Source organism: Aquarana catesbeiana, linkage group LG07 (genome assembly GCF_042186555.1).
Source record: "Aquarana catesbeiana isolate 2022-GZ linkage group LG07, ASM4218655v1, whole genome shotgun sequence".
NCBI classification, from domain to species: domain Eukaryota; kingdom Metazoa; phylum Chordata; class Amphibia; order Anura; family Ranidae; genus Aquarana; species Aquarana catesbeiana.
The window spans coordinates 307,524,501-307,536,786 of record NC_133330.1 but is presented as its reverse complement, the minus strand read 5'-3'; positions in this window follow the sequence as shown (position 1 = coordinate 307,536,786).

The window sequence follows — 12,286 nt, the reverse complement described above, 5'->3', positions numbered from 1 at the left end:
GTCTATGGAGGCAGGCTGCACATGCTCAGTTTGGTGTGTATTGCTAGAGAGGTTTTTTATTCTCTTGGGAGAGTGAATGTGATCAGCACGGGGCCAATCAGCACTGTCCAGACAGAGGGTCGGGAGTCCTGCAGTATCATAGGACAGTCAGAAAACTCCTCCTACAAGCTTTAACCAGTGTTTGGCTGGGCACTGATAGAAGTCACAAGACTGCTATATACTGCTGATGAGAAAAGGTATTTAGCAGTTTATATTTACTAAAATGTTTGCATTTCTATGTTCTGTGTACTGTGGGAGACAAGATATAGTAAATGCAGGGCCCTGGGTGTAGTAACACTTTAAATTATCATTTTATATTATTTGAAAGAAACATTTGTAGTACTACACTAAATTTTTACTTAGTTAGTGGGTATGCTTTTTACACAGGCCATATAAAAAATACATTTTAATGGTTAAAGGGCATGTATACATTTTACATTTACAAGCTAGACAATGACGTTTCCCTTCTCTGGGAGGTTTCGGGTGCATCCCCTGCAGCCTATTAAATGTGTTTGCGTTTAGTTTATTACACTGCTATCAAAGGGAAGCACATATTGTTTGTGAGACCTGTAAATGGGTTGTACTCTCTGGAGGGTCCATGAAATATAATTTTCTGTAATCACTCAAAGAGGGGTCACATTATTTGCTGGAAGTAATATTAGGGTGAGCGCTGCTGAGATAATAAACTTTTTACGTTTTCCGTTGTGCCTGACAATGGTGGGCTTTGTCTTTAGAATATGATTTATGACTGTGGGATTAAAACATAAATGTAGTTTCAGCTTTTTTTTTTTTTTTTTTCTTTAATATGTGCATGCCACAATTGCCTAGAGCTATCTTAGCTTCCTTCGAAAAGGATTTTGTAAAGAAAAGAAAAATCTAATTACTTTTGTGTTTCAGCAACTGGCCTAGTCTTGTGTGCATTTAAAAACTTGACATGTATGCAGAAAATCTGGGGCTCAAGGTAAGATGGCAGTTATTGGATAATCACCGCAAAACTGGATGATATAGAATTGGCAGTAATTGTGATTTTAATGCATATGTGGAAGGTAAAGGTACAGTCCAGATTCATTAACTGCTGCTTTACCACCCTTTTATCTATAGCAGTCACCTATTTAAGATACTGTTTTGATTTAATAAAAGATGGGGAGTGCAAAATCTGGTGCAGCTGTGCATGACAGCCAATCAACTTATAGCTTTAGCTTGTTCAATTAAGCTTTGACAAAAAAACCTGGAAGCTGGTTTCCAGTGGCAGCTGGTGCTCCATCGGGACCTGACCACAGACATTCCCCCCCTTCATTCCAGCCCACCATCCCACACTTGCTTGCCCTCTGGTCTGCCAGACCCCCCGTCAGCCCTGCACTTACCCCAATGAGGTCTCAGGACCCACTTCCTGATTGGCTGGGAGGAGAAACAGGATGACATTAGCGAATATTAATTTGCTAATGTCACACAACCGGGTGGGCTCAGGACACAGTGCTCTGCACCCCGAGCCCACCCTTCTTGAAGCCAATTAGAGCCTCAGGGTCTAATCATGTGCTTCTTCTTCAAAAAAAAAAATCCATTGAAATCGATGCTTCCAGCGCCCTGCATGTAGATTAGGGTCCGGATGCATAGATTGGGGGGGGCAGCGCCAATGCGCCCCGAATGAGCTGGTTTTTCCACTGTTGGTTTCTATGCAGAGCTGCTCCAGATTTTTCATGCTTATGCCCTCTACACACGATCGGACATTCCAACAACAAAATCCATCTGATTTTTTCCGACGGATGTTGGCTCAAACTTGTCTTGCATACACACGGTCACACAAAGTTGGTCGGAAATTCCGAACATCAAGAATGCGGTGACGTACAACGCGTACGACGAACCGAGAAAAATTAAGTTCAATAGCCAGTGCGGCTCTTCTGCTTGATTGTGAGCATGCGTGGCACTTTGTGCGGAGGAATTATCTACACACGATTGGAATTTACGCAAACGGATTTTGTTGTTGGAAAATTTTATAGCCAGCTCTTGATTTGATTGTAGCCATATTAGTGCAATTGTACTGCTTGGACCTTAAAGAAGGGGACATACCCCGAAAGCTTGTCCTGAAAAATTGTATGTTAGTGCAAATAAAAAAAGTATCACGGACAGTACTCAATTTTCTCTATAGCCAGCTCTCAAACTTTGTGTGTCGGAAATTCCGATTGAAAAAGTCAGATGGAGCCCACACACGGTCGGAATTTGTGACAACAAGCTCCGATCGCACATTTTCCGCAGGAAAGTCTGGCCGTGTGTACAGGGCATTACAGTTTTAGTAAGGCCTGGTTCACACCTATGCAGGATACAGTTGATGCGTTTTCACAGTGTGTTTTGCTTTTTTTCACACGTGTTTCTGATGCATTTTGCCTTTTTTGGAGGTGTCTGTTGTCTTACTAGAAAACCAGCAAAAAAGCAACAGAAACACATGCAAGCACTGCGTTTTTTTACGCATTTCTGCTGTGTTTCCATTGAAGTCAATGGAACCAAAAATGCAACCTGCTGCGGGAAAAAGTATGTGAACTTTTCGAAAGGTGGAAACTCACAGATGTGATCGTAGCCCATAGGAAACCACGTTAAATGGACTTTAGTGCCTTTCTGCAAAACTGAAAACGCACTGAAAAACACATAGGGGTAAAACAGACCTAAATGAACCCCTGTATGTGCTTGAACTGGTAGCCAGATGCCTCCAGGAAATTTAGCAGCAGGTGCTCCTAGTTCCCTGAGGGCCAATTCACACTACACGCAGTCCAGTGCTTTTTTTCCCGCATCAAAAACACATGGGAAGTAGGTTCAGTTCAGTTCCAGGGCTTTCCAGTTCCAGAAAAAAAAGTAGAACTGCTGCATTTTTCCTGCACTGGACTTTACTGGAACGCAGTAAATCGCACCAAAAATGCACCGGAATGCACTGAAATGCATCAAAAGCTCATCAAAAATGCACTGGACTCCAGTACAGTGAAAAAGAAAAACAGGGGAAAAAAGCATCTGGAATGCTTCCAGAAACACATTAAAAATGCACTGGAATGCACAAAAAACATGTTAAAAACGCCCATGCAAAAACTCATCAGGAACCGTTCTGGAGTGTGTTTTTATGGTGTGAACCACCCTTTAGAAATAAGATAAGAGCTGGTAATGCATTAACTGTCATATTTCCCCAGAGTAGTACAATGTTACTATAGTAACATTAAATTGCTCTGGTCACAGTGTGTTAAAAACATTGTAAAAAAATATTTTAAAAAATGTAATCAACCTCTTCAGCCCCGGAAGGATTTACCCCCTTAATGACCAGGCCATTTTTTTGTACCCAGACAAAATTGATGTCCTTTTTTTCCCCACAAATAGAGCTTTCAAAATTGATTTGCAGTCTAATGAGTGAAACTACACGGGAGAATCTTGTCAATGATCTCAAGGCAGCTGGGACCATAGTCACCAAGAAAACAATTGGTAACACACTACGCCGTGAAGGACTGAAATCCTGCAGTGCCCGCAAGGTCCCCCTGCTCAAGAAAGCACATGTACAGGCCTGTATGAAGTTTGCTAATAAACATCTGAATGATTCAGAGGAGAACTGGGTGAAAGTGTTGTGGTCAGATGAGACCAAAATCAAGCTCTTTGGTATCAACTCAACTCGCCGTGTTTGGAGGAGGAGGAATGCTGCCTATGGCCCCAAGAACACCATCCCCATCATCAAACATGGATTTGGAAACATTGTGCTTTGGGGGTGTTTTTCTGCTAAGGGGACAGGGCAACTTCACCGCATCAAAGGGGCGATGGACGGGGCCATACAGTATTCTGTCAAATCTTAGGTGAGAACCTCCTTCCCTCAGCCAGGGCTTTGAAAATGGGTCGTGGTTGGGTATTCCAGCATGACAATGACCCAAAACACACAGCCAAGGCAACAAAGGAGTGGCTCAACAAGAAGAAAATTAAGGTCCTGGAGTGGCCTAGCCAGTCTCCAGACCTTAATCCCATAGAAAATATGTGGTGGGACCTGAAGGTTCGAGTTACCAAACATCATCCTCGAAACCTTAATGACTTGGAGAGGATCTGCAAAGAGGAGTGGGACAAAATCCCTCCTGAGATGTGTGCAAACCTGGTGGCCAACTACAAGAAACGTCTGACCTCTGTGATTGCCAACAAGGGTTTTGTCACCTAATACTAAGTCTTGTTTTGCGAAGGGGTCAAATACTTTTTTTCACTCATTAAAATGCAAATCATTTTATAACTTTTTTTAAAAGCGTTTTTCTGGATATTTTTGTTGTTATTCTGTCTCTCACTGTTAAAATAAAACTACCAATAAAATGATAGACTGATTGTTTCTTTGTCAGTGGGCAAACGTACAAAATCAGCAGGGGATCAAATACTTTTTTCCCTCACTGTGGAATGATAATGTAGCACATTGTCTTCACCAGTGTCTCCGAGAAGTGTTAGAAGTCATCGTATGATGAAAATAAGAATGAGACATGCAAAGACTGAGATACTTTTCTGTAGGGTTAGCCTTTGAGGTACTGTATGCATAAAACGTTTCTAACAATCGCAGCAAACAGCAGAGAATATGATATGTCTGCCAGGTAACTGTCCAATACCATTATTATCAACGGAAGTAAGATTTCCACAAGCAGTTTATGTGCTAAGCCAAAATACTGTCAACAGCAAATAGAGCAATAATAGCAAAAATTGCTAGTGTGACAAACTGCAATAAAACCCAGTGAAGGCGCAGAGATTTTTTTTTAGTTATCATTTTTTATGCATCAGTAGAGAACTGTACAAAGAAACTCTACTTAGTGAAGGAGCTTAAAGACATTAGAGGTAGGAAAAAGATTATACTGTCATACTGATTATACTGATCTGGAAGCTCACATTATAAAATACGAAAGCCTGCTTTTGATATTACACATTAATTGAGCAATTGCATATATTTAAAAAGAGGTAAAGGGAACCCACGTTCCGTTTAAAGTATATCTATATATTAAATTATATCTAGAGCCAAAACCTTTTTTTTTTTTTCGTTTTTGATATAGTGGGAAAAGGTTATAATCCCTGTCGTCCTCTTTTTTTTTGTTTCCTATTGGGAAACTTTCTTTCACTTCCTGTGTCCTGTGTCCTGTAAACACAACAGGAAGTAAAGGGTAAATCCCTTGAAAGGGAGGGCAATTTCCTCCTGTTACTAACCCATTAGCCCTCTATCCAAAGCTTAAAGTGGTTGTAAAGTTAGAAGGTTTTTTTTATCCTAATGCATTCTATGCATTAAGATAAAAAAAACCTTCTGTGGGCAGCAGCTGCCCCAGCACTCACTTATACATTACCTGAGCCCCCTCTCCCTCCAGCGATGTCCACGAGTGGAGAAAAATATAAACCTTAGCGCCTTTGGATAAAAAGACTGATCATAAAACCCCAGCTGCAGTAAAAAATTAGCAAATAGCAAAAAAGAAAAGAACGGGTGTAAAAAAAACAGTTTGCTGCGCTTAGGGTAGATCAAATTCATGTATACATGCACGAATAAAGTCCCATTAGGTGATGAAACAAAGTGCTTGTGCTTAAATTGACATCTCCTGTGCAATGGTGCTCAGACTGGGTGCCCCACATAGATGTGCGCTCACCCTGGTTGTTGACCAACTATCGCTAGTATGGTCTCTTAAGCATGTGGGGAAACCCTTAGGGAGCCTGTTGAAATGACGTCTTTGACACCACTGATATGGCACTACAATACGCAGACATCAGCCAAGGAACAAAGTCAGCATCCCACACATAAAACACAACACAAACCCTATCAACACCTATTGTGTTGAGTTTTATGTGTGGGATGCTGACTTTGTCTCTCTCTGTCCAGTCTCTGAAAGGAGGGGATCATGCTCTGTTTCAGTATGTCACAGTACATGTTGGCATTCCTGGTTCCCTCAATGAACTGTAGCTCCCCAGTGCCAGCAGCACTCATGCAGCCCCAGACCATGACACTCCCACCACCATGCTTGACTGTAGGCAAGACACACTTGTCTTTGTACTCCTCACCTAGTTGCCGCCACACAAGCTTGACACCATCTGAACCAAATAAGTTTATCTTGGTCTCATAAGACCACAGGTCTCATAAGTTCCAGTAATCCATGTCCTTAGTCTGCTTGTCTTCAGCAAACTGTTTGCAGGCTTTCTTGTGCATCATATTTAGAAGAGGCTTCCTTCTGGAACAACAGCCATGCAGACCAATTTGATGCAGTGTGTGGCGTATGGTCTGAGCACTGACAGGCTGATCCTCACCCCTTCAACCTCTGCACCAATGCTGGCAGCACTCATACGCCTATTTCACAAAGACAACCTCTGGATATGAGGCTGAGCATGTGCACTCAACTTCTTTGATCGGCCATGGCGAGGCCTGTTCTGAGTGGAACCTGTCCTGGTAAACCGCTCTATGGTCTTGGCCACCGTGCTGCAGCTCAGTTTCAGGGTCTTGGCAATCTTCTTATAGCCTAGGCCATCTTTATGTAAAGCAACGATTCTTTTTTTCAGATCCCCAGGGAGTTCTTTGCCATGAGGTGCCATGTTGACCTTCCAGTGACCAGTATGAGAGAATGAGAGCGATAACACAAATTTAGCACACCTGCTTCCCATTCACACCTGAAACCTTGTAACACTAATGAGTCACATAACACCGGGGAGGGAAAATGGATAATTGGCCCCAATTTGAACATTTTCACTTAGGGGTGTACTGACTTTTGTTGCCAGCGCTTTAGACATTAATGGCTGTGTGTTGAGTTATTTTGAGGGGACAGCAAATTTACACTGTTATACAAGCTGTACACTCACTACTTTACATTGTAGCAAAGTGTCATTTCTTCAGTGTTGTCACATGAAAAGATAGAAAAAAATATTTACAAAAATGTGAGGGATGTACTCACTTTTGTGAGATACTGTATATATACTTTTTGTAATGTGATACAATTTTCTGGCACTTGTTTGATTTATATGCACTTTTTGCATAATATTATTTATGAACTACAATTAATGTTTTATACAGAGTCACACTTCCTTTTTGATTTACTGTTTGTTAGGGTGGTAACCTATTTAGTGCAAGCCACTCTCTGGTTTGTTTGAGCGCTCACAGCTTCCTTTTTTGCTTACAAATAATTACTTTTTACAATCCAATATAAGCTTACTTGACAACTCTCCTTTCATGTTGTTGTATCTGTCTGCCTGCTGGCCGTCTCTTTCTACAACTTCCTGGATTCCCTGCATGCTTTGCACCTCTGCAGTTTACTTTCCATTTCTAAGGACTACATATCCCATGGTACCTGGCTGCCTGCAAGCAGTGATTCCTGTACTGACTCCGCATCATGAAACTCCTACTCTCAGCTCCTCTTTAGTTTCCGAAGGCAGGCTCTGTGAAATGTTTGACACAGCAGACAGTGCCTACTCACAGGGCATAGAGAACATGTCACAGAATGTAAGGAATTAAATGTGTGGCGGCTTCACAAAGTAAGTTTACAAACGTCAAGATCATTTAGATTAATATGATTAAGCTAGAAATAACTGAAATACAATGTGGAAATAAATATAAAGATTTGACACTTACACTGTACTACACTTAAAAAAAAAAAAAGAAAAAACCTGTCCCTTAGTGTGCCTTCTAATTGCACATTGCAAGCTATTCCAAACAGTAGAAGGTGCCAGCGGTATTCTTCTCCAGAAAAACAACAAATTGCTGTTTGATTGGGAACACAAAACAAACATATAGGGGGGGGGGTCCTCAAATCTAACTGCAAAAGTGGAAATGCGCTTTAAACAAAGCTGGAGAAATATTTAAATTTGCTGTAAGGTTTTCAACGTCTTCGTACTTCAATGGTCATCCATCCAAGGTTCTCCTCATTACCATCCCTTTAAACAATGAAATATAGAGGAAAACACCGGCTGTTCAAACCTTCCTGATTAACACATCAGTCACTGGATCCATTATTAGAATCTTCCGAGTCTCCCAGGGACAATTCTTAGCTCAGCACTGAATAATAATTTGGGTTTACTATTTGGAACTGTGAAATATAATAATCTATTCACATATAACAATTGACACGCAATTGCCAAGGACACAATAATTGGAGAATTTTATTTTAGAACTCGGGTATTAAAAATTTGGATTCAAGGCTTATGCAAAACGTTCTCAATCAGGGGATCTCTGGCTTTTCAGGAGGAACTTGCGCCAACACTACTAACGTAATAATGATGGCCCATGTTATAGGGATTTTATTAGGATGAAAAAAGGCTGTTTTAAGAAAATATAGTCATGTTTAATTTAAAATAGAGCTGAATGATTGTAACAGATCCTAAAACAGAACTCAGAAAAGAAATGTAGAAAAAAAATAATATTTATTCATATCAAATCAATAATTTATATCAGTTCCTAGGTGCTGTAAGTGAACTGGAAGCAACCAACCTTAGAAGGTTTAACTGGTGTAATCAGGAATATTTTTATTGGAGCAGAACTAATGCTGCGTACACATGGTCTGACTTTTCAGCTACAAAAGTCCGACAGCCCGTCCGACAAACTTTCGACGGACTTTTGGCGGACTTGCGGCGGACTTTCTAACGAACGGACTTGCCTAAATACGATCACACAAAAGTCTGACGGATTCGTACGTGATGACGTACACCGGACTAAAATAAGGAAGTTGATAGCCAGTAGCCAATAGCTGCCCTAGCGTGGGTTTTTGTCCGTTGGACTAGCATACAGACGAGCGGATTTCTGGGTCCGGCGGAGTTACGACGTAAAAATTTGAAGCAAGTTCCAAATCTAAAGGAATTATTCTCAGGAATAACTCACTTAAATCTGTCCAAACAAGAGTCTAATAGACATCCCGGGTATGATAAAGTTTGAAACACAAAATCATAAATTATATTATAATAAATAACTATAAATAATTATAAAAAATAATAATATAATATAAAAAAAAAATCTCCACTAATCACTATCGCTCAATTCTGCAAGTGTTCTAATTTACTATCCCTGTTTTCTAGCTGGTCTAAAACCACTTTTGATGTAAAGTCCACTTTTTGGTTACTATGGACATTCTCAATTTTCCAGGCAGAAAGAACAGTATATGTAATATAAAACTGCATGCAGGGCAGGGGCCAAAGCACTAGGGACAAAAGAGAGGTGAAATGATTTGATACAATACATTGTAATCTGTAAGATTACATTACTATACAGTATGTTATTTTTTTGTACTTTTTAAATTTGCCGCCGGGCTCCGCCTCCGTGTGTCGCAACGCTCGCAGGGAACAGAGCCCGGAACACAGACCATAGGGCGGAGGATTCGGCGGAGGACACAGGGGGGGGACATTGCAGGATCCTGGTGACAAGGTACCAGGATTCTGCAATGCAATCCTGAGTGTGGCTTGGGGTTACTACTAATGGTATTGAAATTTAACCCCGAGCCACACTCGGGAATACCGCTAGGGAGGTTAAAGCTGCAACCTTACTTAGAATGATTCTTGGTGATGAAGGCCTTATCAGGAACTTCCTGATTCTCAGAGAATAGGTGCAAGAACTCCCCCTTTCAAATCATATCTTGTCTCTGCCCCCTACCCACCCCTGAGCAACGTACTTTGATTCCTCCCCCTATCCAGCTCCCAGTACCACCCCATTTAGAGAATACATTGGCAAGTATAATTTTTTGGTAATTTCTATGAATTTTGTTAATGATAAGCTGTAAAATACATCCCCTGTACCTAGCAACAATACACCCCGATTTAACAATAGTTTCCCCAGCAACCACAGAGTCCCTACAACAAAGTACCACCCAAGCAACAATAGATACACCCTGGCATTAATAGACCCTCCAGCTGCCAACAACAATTAACCCTCCAGCAACAATAAATCATCCAGCAGCCAGCATTAATAGACCCTCCAGCACACCTCAGCACCCCTTGCCGTGCATACAGCGCTGAGAACTGAGTTCCCCCACGTTCCCACTAAAAATAGGACCTGGTGACAACACTGTCTCTGTCTCCCAATTGTGCTCTTGTGTTGTCACCTTATCAACCAAGCTTCCGATGGAGACTACAAGTGGCCATTACAACATGCTATACACCTTCACCATCAACTGCCTGCATATATTGTTGCTGTAAAATGTTGCTGTAAAATACATCCCCTGCAGCCAGCAACAATACACCCCCTTTTAACAATAGCCCCCCCCCCCAGCAACAATAGACCCCCCACAACAAAGTAAAACCCAAACAACAATAGATACACTCTACCATTAATAGACCCTCCAGCTGCCAACAACAATAGATCCCTCCCCCAACAGTAGATCCTTCACCGCAGCAATTGACCCTCCAGCAACAATAAATCCTCTAGCATCCAGCATTAATAGACGCTCTAACACACCTCAACACCCCTTGCCATGCATTCAGTGCTGGAGGTGCCAGAACTGAGTTCCCCCAGGTTCCCTCTGAGAAAAAAGCCCTGGTGACAACACTGTCTCTGTCTCCCAATTGTGCTCTTGTATTGTTACCTTATCAACCAAGCTTCCAATGGAGACTATAAGTGGCCATTTCAACACGCAATACAAAGGCATTGTTCACTGTTGTCACAATCAACTGCCTGAATATATGCAATTCAGGCATCCCTGGACAGAGAGCACGTAGACAGGAAGTGTTGCAAAGAATTTATGATATACCTTGTGCCTTCCCAACATGCAATACTCAGATCAGGGCAGTAGGTAAGTATAGGCTCATGAGGGGCCATAGAGTAAGGGCCCATTCACACCAGGCACAATAAGACTGTGCTGGGAAGCCTTGCCTAACACAGTTCAAATGCAGAACTTAGCAAGTTGACTTGATATAATCAGCTCTGTACATATTGATGCCATGCAATGGTATGCACTAAAAAGCATGCCGAACTTTTTCAGTGCAGCGTGGCGCAACGCAATCCAACGCATCACACGTGCTATTGCTGGTAGAACTTAAAGTGGAAGAAAAGGCTAAATCTAACCATCTAACATTTCTTAAAAATATTCTCTCCTACCGCCTCCGACCTATCCTGCCTAACCAGTATAAAAAGTAAGTATCTTTTTTTTTTAATTTTTTTTTTATACCAGTTAGGCAGGATAGGAAGGAGGGGGAGGGAACATTTCCACTTTCTATTTCTACTTTAATTAAATGTCACTTTCTGGAAATTGAGTGTCTGAAATATATACTGTCTGTACTGCCCAGAAACAATCAATCTGATTTATACCAGCAGTAGGAAATTACATTCTGATAAATGAAATTGAGAATTTGATCTGTGTTTGCTGTATGACAACACAGACAACACATTTGCCAACAGCAAATTACTCCACAACACCAAAGTGTATAATGAGCTCCTCAAACAAGCTGTGTCCGTGTCTTATGTGCATTAAGCAAATCTGACAGTTCACTCTTTCATTGGTTCGTACATTAGACATCATAATTTTTCTATAGTAACTATTGATTCTGATTGACAGGGTAAGATTAAGGGTTTTATGGACTCACAGACTAAAGTACATTGGGTTAAATTCTCCCTTAAATGAAAATAAATGAATAATAGCTTTTTTTTATTTTGAACTCAAATTAGAAATATAAAAAATACCGGTAGCACAAACCTTAGAGCGCAATTCAACCTTTAGTTTAAATCAGCCAAATACATTCTAGGCTCATCAAAACGAAAAATGTTTGTTGTCTTACAGTTCATGATCTTTCTAAAAAGACTGAGTAGAAAAGCCTGTTCTCTGCCAGCATGCTGCAGAGTGGGACCCTCGCTCTCTGTGTCAAGCAGTGTTCTCTTTGCAGAGGTGTGACATGCCTTGGACTGAGTCAGAACTATAACACCATAGCTCCCCACTGTCCCTAATTTTGAAGGACTGTCCCTCATTTGGAACAAAGTCCCTCTGCCACTCATTCCTCCTCATTTGTCCATCATTTTGGTCTGATTTATATAAATGTAGCTGTACATAAAATGCACTATTTAGCTATCGAAAATTATTTTACAGGGCTAAACCTTTACTCCAGTTACTAAATTGACGCATTTGTACATTGCAAAAGCAATATTAAGGAATAATAGTGCTAAAAAAAGCACATGTGGGTTGAACCAAACTTTTTTTGGTATAATTCTCCTTTAAGGGGGCATGGAAGGGGCTGTGTACTATGCCTATATTTTTTTGCTAATACGTGTCCCTTGTTTCCATCTTAGAAAGTTGGGAGGTATGTATCATTTTAAGCCATCATTTCAGGT